We start from the raw sequence: 17836 nt of genomic DNA, 5'->3' as shown, positions 1-17836 counted from the left end.
TCACTTCCTTATGGAAGGCAAAATAAGAACATGGCAGATGGAATATCATCACTCTTCCACACTGGTACCTCACCAGGACACCAGGGTTTAAATTTACCCACTTGCCAAAAGTATCGACTGGTAACAAATAAATGACCCAACCATCAACATTACTGTAGACACTGGCCCACAAGAGGTTCCAAAAAGGAAGCTTTAAGAGTTAGCATGTTCTTTTACATTGTGTATCAGTGAGTTTTTTCCCCATCTATTCAGGTTACCACAGAGTGGCAAATTTGAGGGACACTAGCTTATTTTCCACATTATGAAATTTTTACTCACTTCAAATGTAAAAAACATTTGAGTTTTTTGAGTAAAAGGGACTGTCCTCCATTCCCAAAATATATTTTATACTCCCTGATTCATTTTATAAAATATCAAACCTCTAGTTTGTTGCCCTGAGTGACAGACTTCCCCTGTCAGTTATGAATCTTCTATGATCCAAACTGTACAAAAAATTATTGCTCTATATCTCCCATTTATATTCACAGTCAGATACTATAATTAAATAATAGAGTTTCATTTACTTGGGTGGGCTCAAATCCATTAAATTTTTTTCTTATTTTTATTCATGTCTTTTCTCTGAAATGTATCCCAGTACTATATTATCCTTGAGCACACAAATATGCAGATTTGTGAAACTATAATGAGATCTCCTTATTCTTTTTAGAATAGATGTTGCTTTGATTGTATGTCTAAATCGCCTCTACTTGGATGCTTTCTAAATTTGAACAAATATCTGATCTGAGAAAAAATCATCTTTTAACAGCTGACCTCCTGACCACGTGTACATACTACGTTTACTCTAGGGAAAAGCTTGATTCACGAGCTAACTTGGGTTCCTTGACCTGACGCTGGCAGAGGGTGAATGTGCTAACACTCTTCACCAAGGTGAGAATTCAAATGCCCTCCCATTCCAGCTCAGTGGGCTGCCCGAAGACAGGACACAGTTCAGCATCATGTATAGGGAGAGTTGTCTACCTGCCTCTCGACCAGCAGTGCCACATGTGGTGAGGGACAGAGCAGGAAGGAGGGAAGGTGCTAAACCTTCCAACAGGGAGTTTCTGACCCAGAAAGAAAAAAATTAAGCTCTCCAGCTGTCATCGTGTCCAACTCTTTAACCAGGCAGAACTTCCACACTCCTGAACGTCCTTTGTTTACAAGAGGAGAGGGAGGGTGCAGAATTCGTATTCACATGTCCAATGCTGCATTCTCACCACATGCCTAAGAAACGCCCTTGTCAACAGAGCATATACTTGGGCCTTTTTCTCTTTTTCAGGATTTCTACTCCAAACCCCCAGCACACTGAAAACAGTGGTCTCGGAGGCATGTGTATAGCTGAGGCAAATTATATTTCTTTGTTTGCCTCCTGAAGGTGGGATGGGAAAAGAAAAGAAGTGTAAAAGCCCCAGAGTGGCAGCTAAAACCAAAACAGCTAATGGACACTCAGGACACTTCACCAGTGTGCCATCTGAATGCCTCCTGCTAGTTTAGAAAAGACTTCACGGTTTGTCACATTACAAAGTAAGTTAGATATACCCATATGCTGATGTCCATGGACCAAAGATGAAATTCTACTTTATCAGTTAAAAACCAGTAGATGAGTAGACCAAATACCTTCATTACACACCATGAGCTGATAATAGAATGATAATCTATAAAACCATTTTTCATTGTTTATAGCCACATTTCAACATAAAAAAATCTCATTCCCCTTTCCAGCCACAGTACCATCATGGCTTAAATGTAAACTATTAGATAACTGATATCTCATTTAGATAAGAGAGCGTATAATATTTTAATGCTTTTTACAACACAAAGCCAGTACTGCTGATTAGAAGCAAAAATCACGGGAAAACACCAAATTCTATATTCTAAAAACAAAAAGTGATCCCAAATTAACCCCTCAGCCAATAATTAAAGACTGAATGGATAAAGATGGTAACAACTACATACCAATCAGTGGGTCAGGCTGGTAAACTTTGTTTCATCCTACAGCTCTTAGCCCAAGCTGAAAGTGCCGAGTAAAACAGTATTCGGGCCACCTCTTCAAGTAGGATGAAATTCCTGGTCCTCATATTAGTGTCATAGAAAGTTCAACCTATCTCTGAGTACAAAGTCAAATTAAATATATTGTTGAGCAATGTCTGCAACGTATTCTGTTAGATGATGTGGAAAAAACAAAGTCATTAAAACTTATTAATAAAGAAGCTGTGATCTAACTACTTCAAAGTTGGAAAAGTCATTAGCAAAGAAGTAAAATGAGGAATGCATTCCAGAATGTTAGGAAGGGGGCTGTTACCACAAAATATATGTTTGTGTGTTAATATATAAAAATTAGATACCACCTAAAATACAAGAGTGTCAAAAATAATAGAAAACTCATCTTAGACATCTGGGATTCTTGGGTCAGGAGGAGGGGAAGGGGAAGACTTGGAGTTGCAGTGAAGCAGTGGGTGGTCTTGTGGAGGCACTGAGAGAGCAGGAAGAACCTGAAGAACAGGGCCTGCTGGCAGGCCCAAGCAAGAACAAGGCAGGCCCTGAATTTCGGAAGGAGCCGGAGATAACAGGACCCATACACTTTCATCTCAGGAGCTCTAAGAATCAGGGCTTCAGCATCCACAGATCAGTCTGTCCTGTTTTTTATTCCTCAGAGTTGGCCAAGTGTCTTTCGACTGACAGAGCTTGGACGAGCCCATGTAAAATACTCATGAATCTCCGCCTTATACCTCATCACCTTCCCAGACAATGGAGGGAGATTTAAGTGGCCAACTTGCTTTTTCTCAACAAATGCCTCCTCACTGGCAACATCTAAAATCTCTTCAAGTATAGTGTTTTTGGAGCCACAAAAAATTATGAAAGTATTCAAATGAAAAGATCTGAATAGAATAACATAGTGACTGAAACACAGCCTTAGGAAAGCAAATCCAGTCACTCAGCTAGCAAGTAATAATTTCAGATAAGCATTCACTTCCTGACTTGGTAAAACAGATGAGATTATATGAGGAAGTAGAGGCACTGAGTATCTGAAGAGGGCTGCTACTGAAGATACGTAAATAAGGTCCATAGAGTGTATAGGCTACTTTTATTTTGAACTCTGATACTCAAGTAGTTTAATTAAAATACTACAATTATAGCAAAGTGGTTACTAGCATAAACTCTGGAGTTTATGCTGGGTTGAATCTTTCTGTCTGGGTGATTTTGGGAAAAGTACTTAATTTCTAAGCCCAAGTCTTATCTATAAATTAGAAATAATACTTATCGGAGTAATCGTTATTCAGCATCTTATTGAAAAACCATGCTGCCCCTATTCTTAGACTTCATGGTTCAGTAGGGGTTGGCCCACACACCCACTTGCATGTTAGGCATGACTGCCTAGGCCTGAGTAATCTTTGACCAGTTCTGGGAAGCTATGTGGGGATCCCCATCACCACAACAATTGCTGAGATATGTCTGTCTCTTTCTGTCTTTCTCTCTCTCCTCCCCCCTTTATCTCTGCTCCTCCCTTCCTCCCTCATCTCTCTCTGTGACTGAGGTTATTGAAGATCATTCAAACCTGAAAAAGTCAACTAAGAGGAAAGCAAAGCTAAGGCATGGGACAGCACAGTACGAGGTAGATGCCTGTGATACCCTGTGATCTTAAAAGTTATTTTTTATTAGAGTTCCACTATGTTCCCTTTTTGGGTGCAACTATTTTGTGATAGGTTTTTGTCTAACCTACTACATGGAGATTTTTTTGTGTACGTGAGGAAAAACAAGATACTACCCATAGAGCATGTGGTATTGTGTTAGGCATACAGCAAATGCTTAATAAATGTGATCTGTTTTTACATCCATAATGAGAGATTCTTTAAACTCCCCTTTCCAAGAGGACTACATGATTTTTTGTCCATGGGATTCATTAAGATATCAAGGATTTTTATTTCGAAGAAGGTCATAATTAATAGTAGAAGATGTTAATAATAGCTCAAAGATATAAAATAGAAAAAAATCTCAACAGGCAGCAGATGACCTGACTAATAAATGAAAAGAATTAAAAATAATACTTAAAGTCATTGAACTAGAGACAGAAAACAGCTTAAGGCTGGCTTCGTCACCAAAAGTCTTCATAGATGTAGTATTTGAGCTGGGTTCTGAGGAACAGGAAATATCTGGGAAGTGGTAGGGAAGAGCAGACAACACTGCAGGAATGGGCCTACAAAAATCCGGGTGATGGTACTAGAGCTAGGACACTCTTTGACCTGCAACAGGGTCTGTGAGGAGAAGCCATGGAAGAATGGCTGGAACAAATAGCTCAATGCAAATGACAGCTCTTAAGGGCAAGTTTAATCACATTTCACAAAAGTTCATTTTCACTGAGCTCATCCAGAGGTACAAAAGAATGACATTAGGTTGCTCATGTAATCCATTCTCAGTAAAATTTTAAGAATAATAAAAATCAGAGAAATTATTTGAAAGGTTTTTATAACCAAATTTCACATCTTTGGATATATTATAGCATAATGGGTTGGGTTTGTTTTTTCCATTTTCTTCCTCCAATTTTAATTGCTCATTTTGTTTACTCACATTCTAAAGCCAAACAAATGAATATACATATATGAATAAGCTCTAAGGAATAATGTAATAAATACTGGGGTTTTCTCCTAAACATCCTCTCCTCAGCATGTAAGAGCTGTGCAGTTTGAGGGAGTGAACCCAGCCTCTGGGGTGGGTCCTGTTAAATTTAAGGCAAACAAGGTAATCCAATCCTCATTGCCAGTGATTGGTTATTGAACCCAGGCCTACACCAACCTATAAACAGCATTCCCCTGGAAACAGTTTGGATCCAAAATATGACACCAGTGTGAGCCAACAAAACATGTGTGAGATTTGCTTCTGGGAAAACATTTTCTCACTGTCAGAGAGAGCCCCCAAAAGAGACAACGTCTTCCTCAAACTCTATGGTTATCAGACCTGGAACTGCAGATGCCATCTGCTTTCAACAGAGTAAAGCTGACACACAGAGTTATAAATGGTGGAGCTCAGGGAATTGCAGAGAGAAGATGCTAAAAGACTGGACAAAATCAACCCAATAATCTACCTACGTTTAATATTTGGTTATTTGAGAAATTATCTTTATGAGTAAATCCAGTTGGACTTTTATTTTAACCCCACTCAAGGGTATGTTTATTGATTTTTTTTTAAGAGAGAGAGAGCGTAGAAGGGAGAGACAGACAGACAGACAGATGACAGACATCGATTAGTTGCCTCCCGTACCCATGCCCTGAGTGGGGAGGGCGCCCTCAACCTTCTCATGTATGGGATGATGCTCCAACCAACTGGGCCACCTGGCCAGGCCTAGTTGGACTTTTGTTTCAAAAACTACCCTAATTTCTTATTAAAATAATCTAATGACCCAGTATTTTTGTATCATTTACAAATGGCTGTGATCCAATAATATACCTAATCTTATGGCCCTCTGATAAGTCTTGCAGGGGCTGTCCAACCTTTTGACATCTCTGGGTCCCATTGGAAAAAGAAAAGTTGTCTTGGGACCCACATTAAATACATTGCAACGTGTAATCACAAAAAATACCATAATGTCTTAAGCAAACTTACTCTCTTGTGTTGGGCTGCATTCATAGCCACCCTGAACCTTATGCGGCCCGTGGGCCACAGATTGGATGGCCCTATTAGAGCCTCCAGAAGACTCCAAAAAGTGGGAATCAGGACAGGTAAACACATGGAATGGAGGATCTATATGTATTGGAAAGCACCGGTCCAGGAGATCCATCTCAGAAAAACAAACACCATTCACTGAAAAGATGAAGTAGTTAGTTGTCAGAGTCATCTGGACTGGTCGAGACATTCTTGGCAAATGGGGGCACTACAAAATTTTACTTAACCAAGGTTCTAATAAACACAAAAACTTTAGATCCCACAACTCTACACTTCTTCCTTCCTCCTTCACAGCTGCCATGAGTAGGGGCATTTTATTCCAGGGTCATATTAGTTTAAACAGTTTTTTATAGATGAGGACTGGCTTGAAAAGGGTTTTCTGAACAAGCAAATATTATTGACTGTGACTTCCTGTTTCATTGCCAAATGATGCGCTGGGATATAATCTATAGGAGTGCAACCATTTAAGCCAACTAAGAGATGGGCTGTATTAGTTTGGTAAAATGATGATAACTCTGCTAGTGTTTACTTCCTTATATAAAAAGATAATTTTCAAATATTGAACTACAGGAGCATATAAGTAATATAATATATATGACAATTTCTGAAGAAATTACTGCAGCAGATATACATTGGTAATGGTGATCAAGATAAAACAATTGTGCTAGAAAATAAAAGTATTGCAGAACTGTGAGCATAAGAGGCTGTAGAGACAGTAATTTGTGCAGATTTGATTACCATTAGCTCAAAGAGAGCCACCTATGAATTAAACTGCGGAAAAAAAATTTTGCCCACAGTATTAAGCCAAAAAACATAATAAGATCAGTAACATTTTAAATGTATACACTAGGTTAATAGCTAGAAGATGACACTTTTCCACGGCTGAAATGTAATTCTTTAAAAATATTAATAAAATTTCTGATACACCTCACATATATTAGGACAATTTTAAATGCCTTTGTTTTGATATGAAATTTGATATCTCAAAAGTAACAGTTGAATGCTGGAGATGAAAATAGCAAGCACATAAAATAGCACTATTTAAGCCTATAAATAGTGACCAAGCCAGTAGCAATGAACATACCTAGTATTCAGAAAACAAGACTTTTTGGATATGTGGATGGGGCAGGATATGTACAAAATGTACCTGGAACATCTTGACATACTAGATACCAACAAAGCTATCACAGATGGCTGCCTGAAAAGATTTCCATTGGTCAAACATGAGACAATTTGATCCTAAAGGATGAGAATTGTAATAGATAAAACTCAAGATATTATGTTTAAATTCATGATTTCATGATGCTATTTAAAATAAATCACTTGGTTACTTTCTGAGGATGACAGGAAGCTGTTGCATGTTAGTGTTAAAAAACCACCGCCCTTTCCATGTCAAAACGCTTCTCTGTTTTCTTCTTGCTTGCTACGCAAAAAGTTAAATAAGATACAAACTTTTATAACTGGATAAACACCTATTAACTCCTAACATCCTTCTTTGTTTAAAGAGATAATGGGGCATTCATTACACCAAAAGTGTGCACTCCTTTCTTTGTAGATTCTTTCAGAATGAGTAAAAGAATGTACTGGTTCTAATGTTTCCTTCTTTTGCAAATCGAATAACCTCCTTTCCAACCTGAGAAACTGTTAGCTGCGTTTAATGTCACCAGCCCTTTGACAAACATGACAAAGGGTACTCTTCTGCGATGTTTATCATTATGCAGGTTGGTCACAGCTACAATTTTAAAGCTCACTATAATCCCATCTGTGAAGGTTGACTGCACCATGACCTTAGTCAAGGTAAAATCTGTTCCTTAAAACCCAAGAACAGCAAGGTCCATGGATGTCTAGGCAAATGGGTGTGTCAATTAATAGAAAGAAAATGCTTATTGTTTTAATAAAAATCATTCATGACACTCCTCACTATAATTTCACCACACATGCATGAGTGGTGTGACATATTTCAAGTGTGTTCTCAATAAGTGGAATAAATCAATAGCGAATATAACGACTATTACTAATATTAATTAATATCTGGTTCTCCTATTTATTTTCCATCCTGATAAAATTAGGAGTGACCATGTGATTAGTCCTAGGAAGGAAATAGAAGTGTCGTTTCTTTCTTCTGTAATGAAGTATTTAATTGCTAGTGCTCAACTGTCGAGCCCTCTCTCCCCTGTAGGAAGCAGGATTATATGGAGACACCATGAATTCAAAGTCTGGGAAGCTAAACCAGCACGTGGAGGATAGCTGACCCGCTGAATCACTTAAACTCATAAATGAGATTTTAGGGTTGTTGTTAACAGCAGCATAAGTTATTCTAACCCCAGTGATGTGTGCGAATTCTGCATTTTCCTCAAAAATACTCTCCATGGAGATCTAATATTTCCACAGAGAACCCATGTATTGGTTTACTGAGGCCAACCCAATTAGTTGGAATCCAAAAATGTAAGAAATTAGATTAATATTTGCAGGATTGTGAATTATTTAAAAATATCAACTGTATTTGAAAAATTATGCCTAATAATAAACAAACAAATCCATATCCATATAAACAGAAATTTATTCTAAGATTTCTCTACTGAACAGAGAGTGGTATGAATATAATGTGCAGTAGCCACTCTGAGCCTACTTCTACCTTAAGAACTATGGAAGGGCCTCAGGTAAAAGGCAGTTGTTGATGGCATTTATAAAATCTCTTCAGTCTCAACTGATTCTGAAATAAACTGATAAGGTTTATATTTTCTTGACCTCCTAATCCTTGAAACCAAAAAGACTTAGCAAATGAAATTTGTTGTTCCTGACTCTTTCAAACCTACTTGCTCTGATTTACCTAGTATATGGTATCAAAGAGTATTCAAACTACAAAGTCCACTGTAAGATTTCAATAAGACAAATTCCTAGACTTTTGTTTGGTGCCTTTTCTATGTAGAAATATAACAGAACTTTTAAAGTAGAACTCTATCTTTCCTTATACAGAGAACATTTCATATAGCAAGCCAGTGTGTAAAATCACAGGACATTCCCAGGAAATATAATCGCCTTTTACCCAGAGCCTCAGCAATCAATAATCTGAAATACCATTGCCTGCTGAACACACAGGTGTTTATGTGGGTCATGAACTAAAATGGCAATTAAACCAAATATTTCTATTCATTTGATGGGTGCCATAAGAGCTTAAATAGACATGCTGGAAACAGCAATGTATGGACTATTGATTTGAGTATGACTGAGGACTAATGAAATCTCTTCCTCAGCCGCAAAGGTGTCCTAGGAGGTCTGCTCGCCCAAAATGACCTGGTGGCTTTTGAGATGTGCAGGTACCATCTGACACTACATAATAATGATGGAGCTGCATGGAAAGTGGAGATAAGAGCTTCAGCATGCATTTTTGGCAGGGAAATTCACAACATTTCATTTTTTTAAAAAAAGACAGTGGGCAATAACTATACAGTTTAATTATTCCTTGGGGTTCCACAAAAAGCTAAAAATATATAAAATCACCAGCCACCAATCTGCTACCTGTGGCAGCAGAAAAATATTACAGTGGAACTTTAGAGCAGATATTGAAATGAGCATGTCCAAATTATTTAGAAAAGGATCTTCAGTCTAAGGAGAATTGACAGCATAGCTTTAAGAACAGATAAAGAACTGCCTCAAGGATCTGTCTTGTTTCCTTACTTTTTAAAAGTAATACCTTCATTTGCATAGTAATAACCCAATTATTGTAAGATTAGGTGACTGGAATCTCATTATTGCTATTTCCACAAAACAGTCAATATTCTATTCAATATCTTTTAATGTTATGCACCTTAAAATATAATTATTTCAATATATCCTCATTCATCTTTAATGTAATTTTCTTTTTTAAAAAACCTTGCCATAATTGTTGGTTTTTTGGAATATGTTAGTATTTAAACAAGTACTTTCCCCCTCAGGCTGTTTGGAGAAAAAGCAGAAACCACCAATAGCTTGGGGGCATTTCGGCCTTCCTCCCGCTCCAAGATTAAGTCCACCAAAAGACCAAAAGCACTGCTACTGAAAATTTCTTGTAACAACTTTCATACACTTCCTAACACTCTAGTTTCCCCTCCATTTCTTTCACTTCATGCTCCACAAAAGATGCTTAGATGCTTCCATAATGAATTTTGGTCTAAGGCAACTTAGAAAGTGTCAGCAAATACATTCTGTTAAATTTCAAATCATAATCTGGGCTTTTTTTTAGTGTTTTTTTCCCCCTAGACTTCATTGTAGTAACAACAAGAACAACAACAAAGCCCACACCCCGTTTCCAAAACAGCTGATACACTGGGAAGACCATCTGCCCGCCATAGGTTTACCTGCCATGGCTTTTACAGTTTTAATTATAAGATAATCAGTAGAATAAGTGGCTAGTTACCAGATTAATGGTGGAAACAAAGCAAGGAAAAAGAGGGGAAAGAGATAGGACTGCGTGCATTAAGAGACTACAGAGCCATACATGCTATTACTTCAAAATGATATCAAAATTAATGTACAGTGAAAATAGCAGTTAGATTTTGTCATGAGAGGAAATAATATCAAAGGGCTGTGGTTTGGAATCTGTATTTAACACTCCTTCACTGGGACCTTACTGACTACACACTCTTCAGGATGTTGATTTCTCTGTATTTGGTGAATTCATGAGTATAACAATTTATAGGGGGGAAAAAAAGCACCATGTTCCTTAGTCAGCACCAACTATGTTTTCTCAAAATGTAACTTTCATCGATCATTAACATGATTCGTTGGTATTTTTTACACATTGTGATGCACAGAATTTCAACAGCCATCAGATGCTCCTGAGAGCCCACCTGACCACAATCTCTCCATCACACACCCAAACCATCAAGCCATGTTCCACAATTCCCATTCTTGATCTTTGACGGAAATGTCAAGGCTGGCCAAACACCCTTCTGTGTGTTTAATGAATATCCGCATTTTGTCATTTTTTACAACAATGGGGAAACCACCATTCTTTAAAAATGAGTTTCATGGCTGTAGATCATTTCTCCCCCCAAACAGAAAATGTATTAGCAGATTTCTGATTTAGTAAGCCTTTACTGGAATTAAGTTGTATGGTTTATCTCTTTCAAGTTACTGGGCTGCTCCCCGGTAACTACTCTTAGCAACACGGACATGAGTCAGACATTTAGTACAACCCCAGATCCCCTTAGTGAAGAATAAACTCACAGGGCACATATTGAGTCAAGATCACCAGTCACAGTTTGTGGTTAAGGTAGAACTAGAATTCAGGTCTTCCAAACTCCTATTCCAGAGCTCTTCCCGTTTCCTCTCCCACATATTTAAATTCCAGGTTACACTACATTGATGGACTGCAGTTATATTTTTATCCCTCTGTGAGGAACACTACCAAAAGATGGTCCATCCAAAAACAAAAACAAAAACAAAAACAAAACCAAAGAGCAATAATTAAAGTCATCATTTATACACTACATATCAATGTATTATATCATATTAAATATCAGAACCCCCATTTACTGTTGGAAAGCTAAAGTAGAGAGGTTTAGAAAACTCCTCAAGATCACAGAATAACAAGTTGCAGAATAACAGAGTCAGGATCCAAAACTAGGTCTGTCTTAAAGAGGAGGCATGTAAGTGCTGTGAAAAAAACGAAGATTTCATATACAGCTTACTTTGCTTTTGCCTCTTGCAGCCCTCTGTCTTTGCTGCACACTGCAGACATCCTCCCATAGTGCAGAGAGATTGTAGCGGATGAGGGCAACTCCAGACAATCCAGAATCTCCAGTAAACCACGCAGTCTCATGCTGTCTTATCTTTGGACACGATATTCCCTTTCATTGCAAAGCCCCCACCTTCTTCTATTGCCCTTATCGCCCATTATTTACTTACTAAACATTTATTCATGCCTCAAAATCCTGGCCTCTCATTACCTATTCTGTGAAACACTGCCTTACCCAGCACCTTCCAGAAGAGTTCATCCTCCCTTCCTCTGCTCCTTCTGAATGTTTAAACTACCTATTCAATTATTAAAAGTAATTATTAGTTTACATGCCATCTCCCCTATGGAAAGCTTTTTGATAACTGGGCTTAATCCATCTTGCTATCCACAGTAACTGTTAGCAATGTACCTGAAGCAGAGGTGCTATTTTATAAATGTTCAATGGTTACCGAATTGAAGACATCTGTCAGAATTCACTTCCAGTAATTGTCACAGTCTACCTTGCACGGTAAATTTCTGCTTTTGCCTTTCTAAATAAGAAATGGTTCATTTCTGGTTCCCTTCATCACACCAAGAAGAGTGCCTTATCTATAACAGGTGTTCTAGAAATGTTTGTAGATTTGAATTGCTTGCAGGACTTATAAAAAAAGCAGGGGAGGGGAGTGGTAAAGGCAAATAGTGAAAGTCTTATAGATTGCTTTAAACCTAATTGAGGATAATAGCAAATTTCTCCCTTCTAAAGCCAAGCCTTCAAACAAGTGCACTGTTGTTAAAAACTTGATGACTAAGTCTATGGCTAAAATGTTACTTTTTGAGAGGATTAATTGAGTGCCATCGTTTATCTGTTTCTATTCAGCGTATGTATTGTATATCTGCTATGCATCTGAAGACAGCTGCCATTCTATTTACAGCATTATCTAAAAATGGCAACATTAAATCCATCTTCCATCTCTTTGAGATCTTTTTCAACCACAGAATCATCTCAGATGTTCTGCTTTTAGAGCAAAATATATGAGGTGTGAATGTGTGTAACAGTAAAAGACTAACAGGCAGAAATCCACAATGGTGGAATTATCCACTGGGGGTTGATAAAATTTTCTTCCTGTTCCTCTCCCAAGAAAAGCTAGGACAAGGAAACTAGAAAATATCAGGGGGCAGATTAAAAAGGTAGAAAACCCTGCCCTTACACCCCTATCAGGAGTCGAAGAGCCTAAATATTGATTTTTCAGGGCTTTGCTGCTGAATGAAGAGATTTTGAGCATAGACTGAAAAACAAACAGCAGAGGTGTGTGCTCGATAAACCTTCCAAATAACATATTATGTTCCTGATTATTTTTTGGAGAAAGTTACAATTAATCTTTCAGTTACTGCAGGCGGGGGGAGGATGGGGGGAGTGAGGGGCGGGATACTATGACTAGCTGATTATTTATTTAACTCTCCATATTATACATCTTAACACGCATCCTCTGTTAACTTCACCGGCACCTATTATCAAAGAAGACACAACACCTGACTTCACACAAGTAAGTATACATAGTACTGACCATCCTGACCCATCTGAACAACTTGGGGGAGTTTACACCCTTTTAATTGCTCTTCTACTCAAAATTTCAAAGACAAACTCTCTGTCTTAACTAAGCTTCACTCCATTTTCAAAATCAATGTGACAACCAGACATGACAGGACAACAGAGCAGAACTTTCATGGTGAGAATCAACTAGACTTTGAAAAAAATCAAAAATCCAATTAACCCCTTCCTTTAAGAATATAATTTGCTCATTACATCATTGTCCTTACAAGTAAATAAGGAAGCGGTCATTCTAAAAATATTTTGCAACTTGCAAACAGTGCAATGAACTGGTTAACAGCAAGGGGGAGAGGGAGCGGGGTGGAGCCAGACTGCCTGGGTTCAAATACCAGTGCTATCGTTTACTCGGTGTGTGACGTTGGACAAGATAAATAACCTTCTGTACCTTAGTTATATAGCTTTGAGGAGTAATTGAGTTAGTGAGTGTGAAGTTGTTGGAATAGTTGTACCATGCAGTGAGAAAGATGTTACTTATTTTTATTATTAGAATAGACCCCAGCATTTACTGAATGCTCAAAACTTAAAGATAAATTAATTGGTTTCAACATTTTTCAAATAGGGACAGGGGTGTGGAAGATACATAAAAGAAGAACTTCTATAAAAGGAATTACAAGAATTTATTAACTAGTTGTTGTTTTCTTACCTAGTTATTTTCTTCAAACAATTATATATACATACCCATATACATATACACATATAAGCGTGTGTGTGAATTTTACATGGGCACAAAGCCCTCTCTTTCAAAACTCAAGTCATTAGAAAGAGGCATTTTTTTTTATCATCCAACATGTTCTTTACAATGTCTAAAACAGGTAAATACACAAATGTTTTTCTATCAGTCGACCTCTAAATTATTTTTCCTTGATTAAACAAACAAAAAATCTGAAGGATCACCAGAATAACATGCAGGCAACAGGTTACATATATATATATATTCAGTTTGAAAAATGGCAACTCAGAAAAACAGACAAGTATCATAATGAGACATTCATACACATTATCTACCATTGGCATATTCATGTATTGTACAAGTTAGGTCAAGTAAAACTGAAATCACTAGTTATCAAATATTCCCTGCTATGAAATTCAAGTTTCTTTAAAAATCAATGTTATTCCAAAAAGCCAAATCCATTAACACAACTTTTTTTTTACCACTTTTTTAGTGTTTTACTCTAAAATTTACTTTATCATCACTCATCAAATCATTTCTGTAAATTTTAGAGGAGCAATTTAAGTACACACCAAGAGTCTGTTTGAAACATGAGCTAAAAGTTGAAGAACTGAAAGTGGAAAATATATGTTATGCCTCTTTAAATAAAACCTAATGCATAATTTTTGCAATATGCCAAAATCATCAAATCATTCACATTATTAATCTTGGGCGTTTGCTGACTAGAAAGGCTTCTAGTGAGTCTTTCTCTAAAGGACTATAAAGCTTTCAAAATACAGTTTAAAAAGTGGTAAATCCACAGTTTTATTACCACCAAGACAAGGGACTATGTTTTCAAAAACTAGCACAAAAATTTAACCACAACAAAATTATATTTAAGGAAATTCTAAATGTATGTGTATGGCATTAATGAGTTATGTGTGTATTTAACATGTAAAATTTGTTAAACTTAAGATTATCGATAAAATTAAAACAAATATTTGCTCTATGAGATAAAGCATTAAAAATACCACAGACAAATTATAATATTTTGCCAAGGACAACAATTGTGCTCCATTACAAAGGTCTCAGTCCTAGGAATTCAGAGATCATTTCAGACTTTATTGTATTCTCCTTGTTGATGTATTAGCAACTATATTTCCAAGACATGAATTTTCATTCAGATTACAGAAGTAAATTTTGCATATAATTTATTTTCAAGGAGCATTCACATAATAAAGCTTCTTAAAGTTTATCTTGTCAGTCATCAGCAGTAACTTTAATAATTGTGTCAACATATTGGACAAGATGTTGGAGCCTAGGTTCTGCCATTAATCAGCTTATTTCCCAATTTTGAACCTCAAATCTACTCATCTTTACAAACAATGTTGAGCTGGATTACATATAAGGTGTCTTATGTCTGAAATTTTGATAATTAAGTTATACTTTTCCAAATACGGATCTAACCAAAATTCAACTTCACTGCGGAAGAGATGCTCAAACTGTGCTTCCCATCCTATTGAAGAATAAATACAAATCAAAAGTTTGTCTTAGTATTTTTTAAGAAAGATTTCGTATTCATTGGTCATCTCTTGTAGACCAGACATTGCATATCTGTCTAGCTCTATCTATAAATTTATATCTCAGATGATAAAAGAGAGGCTCAGAGAGATTATTCAATATTCAATAAATCATAGAGCTAATAAGTGCTAAAGCTGGGGAGGGAACTAAGACGTTTCTGACTACAAAGTTTGTATACTTCCCATCTCAGCAACAAGTTCATTAAGAACCAAGATAATGGAGAGGTAACTCTATTGCTAAGTATATTAAATAGTCCAGCAATGCTAAAGTTTCCCTCACTCTCTATTTTTCTTATGCAAGTTCTATCCATTGCTTGGAACCCAAAGGAATTTTTATCTTTATCTGGGAAGTAAAATTCAAGTATTCAATGCAAGCTGCTTTGGGGTAGCTATAAATACAGGAATTAAGGGAAGTGACTTGGTAGTTGATAATACATTTGTTGATTATAATGGTACCTCTTGAAAAGTAGAGAGGTACATGGGCTTTGGTGACAGTGTTCAAGCAGAGAATGGAAACAGAACAATGCACTTTATAGGGATTTTCTAATAGGACCTCAGGATCATTCTCTGAATTACCAGCAGAAAATCATTCCACTCATACCACTTGGCTTAGGGTTTCCTTGCAGCCTTGTCATGTTACCCCACCTTAGGAATCTCAAAAATTGACAGACTGAGGAAACCAAGAGAGAGCAACTACACACAATGTGACATCTTACTGTAATTATTCTAAATGCCCTCACTGCATCATGCTGTAGCTTTCAGCACAGACTGGAGACCAAAGACCTGGATTTGAATTTTGGTTCTGCCAATTACTGGTGCTGTAAGTTTGGTCAAAATAATAAATATCTTTGTGCTTCAGGTTCTTGTACATTAAAGTTGGATACTGCTAGGAAGGTCATGGAATTGTAGTGAGGAGTCAAATAATATATGTAAAGCACTGAGCACAGTGCTTGTCACAAAAGAAGCCCTCAATAAAAGTTAGCTATTGTACCCCAAAACTGATACAAAATAATATCAAAATAATATTGCATGTAAACTATAATTAAAAATAAAATTTAAATTAAAAGGACAAAAATTGGCTGTTATTATTATCAAAAAGCAATAGAATATGAGAACTTGCATTTTTTATAGAAATCCTGGTGGTAGGATACCATTCCTGCTCATAATTTTCTGAGGTGGTAGAAAAAAGTTGCACTTAAGCAAAATCCAGGATATGTATGACTTTTTTTTTTAAAAGAGAAAATACACCCATACACAATGTCTGGTCTGACTACTTCTTAAAAAACAAAAAGAGTTATATTCCAAAACTTAAGCTTAGAAGCTCTATATACATTTAACAGTGGTTACTGTGAATAGAATTTCATTTGCTTCTTTCTTGTTCAACAGTGTTTCCTGAATCTCCTCTAATAACCAGATATTTTGTAATAAATATTTCATTTTTTTAAATTTATTTACTTTTTAAATACATTTGTCTCTGTCTCCCCCCCACCTCTTTCCCTTGCCCCCTCTCTCCTTCCCTCCCTCAGCTCTTCCCCTTTGGTTTTGTCCATGAGTCCTTGCTATATGTTCCTTGACTTTCCCCTTCCCTTCCCTTTCCCTGCCCCCCCCCTTCCCTCTTGTCTCTGTTGATTTCTTTTCCTTTCAGTATTGCTGGTCATATTTTCCTTGCCTCTTTGCATTGTTGGTTAGGTTCCACTTAAATTTTCTTAAAATAAGAATTATATTCATTCTTCAAAAATTAAAATAAAAACCAACCTATTTAAAGAGAGAATGTTAGGTAGTAAAATACCAGAAGGTGATGCCATGATACAATTTTATGACTTACTAGCTAAAAGGAGGCCTAAAAATCAAGGTGATTGTTTTCAGATGGAAATGATACCTTTGTTTTGAGCAACATAGATGATAAAACAACACTAACACTAAGCATTTTTAATATCCTGGACAAATCTATAATGTTTAATATTCAACATTCATTCGTTTTGAATGATCTTCACATGGGTGAAATATTACAAATATCTTTTAGCACAAAAATATACTTTCGGCTTATAATATGGCGTATTTATTCAAAAAAGTTGGCCACTGTGAAATGTGATGCTCCTACAAAATGAATTGGAAAAATTCTTCTCAATTAGACTGAAAAAGACAGTATATGGACCTTTGAAACATGCTTCTTGAAGCAGTCAACCAGTGATATCCTTTTAGATGAAAACAGTGGAAGTTAACTTGGTAAGAACACCCATATGATTAAAAATGAACTATGTTTGTCTTAATTTAGTCATTATAAAGTGCTAAGGATAGACATTTATTTAAAAGTAGCAATGTGATAACCGATATTGAATTCTTTGATGCTTTAAATGTAAAGATAATCATGCAGAGAAAACTGAGGGGGAAAATCATAGCTCTGGAAACTGAAGTACATTTTGTAGCCATAGGCTTGAAAATATAGCAATGTTCCTCATCATTTTCCTGACCCACAGTGACTTCTCCATAGTTCTGCCTGCATTAGGTCTTTTCTGCATTAGGCTGTTTGCCTGGTCTGTAGCTATACTTCCCCCAGCATTTACTTCTTTTCATTACAAATCTGTTATTTTCTATCTAAAACTCAA

Source organism: Pteronotus mesoamericanus, unplaced genomic scaffold (genome assembly GCF_021234165.1).
Source record: "Pteronotus mesoamericanus isolate MK-2021 breed Mesoamerican mustached bat unplaced genomic scaffold, CSHL_Meso_final scaffold_21, whole genome shotgun sequence".
NCBI classification, from domain to species: Eukaryota; Metazoa; Chordata; class Mammalia; order Chiroptera; family Mormoopidae; genus Pteronotus; species Pteronotus mesoamericanus.
This window is presented reverse-complemented; position numbering follows the sequence as displayed.